Genomic DNA, 418 nt, shown 5'->3' on the forward strand with positions numbered 1-418 from the left:
CAAACTTATGGTTACCAGAACAAGCAGTATATCAGTGCAATAAAAGAAATAACGATAACATAAATAACAAAACCAGACTTTATAACAATGGCTGAACAAACATCAGTCATTATAACAAAGCTGAACACAGCAAACCTATTTTCCGCGCTAAAATGAATTCCAAAGCGGGAATATACCATCCTCTTTTCAATTAGTTCGTGCAGACCAAAGCAATAATCTTGTTGCAAACCAGACAACTGCAACCGTGCCCCTGTGCTAACTTGGATCCCTGTTGGAAGCTCATTTGCAGAGGCACTCGAGGCAGTGTTTTTTTTTTCTTCTTTTATTACATTTTAATGATTTTTGAAATATAGTAATGATGTTTCTTATTGTTGTTTTTTCAGTTTACATATATTTTGCTTATGTTTAGGTTCGTTTT

This window comes from Penaeus monodon, chromosome 23 (assembly GCF_015228065.2).
Source record: "Penaeus monodon isolate SGIC_2016 chromosome 23, NSTDA_Pmon_1, whole genome shotgun sequence".
In the NCBI taxonomy this organism is placed as follows: Eukaryota; Metazoa; Arthropoda; class Malacostraca; order Decapoda; family Penaeidae; genus Penaeus; species Penaeus monodon.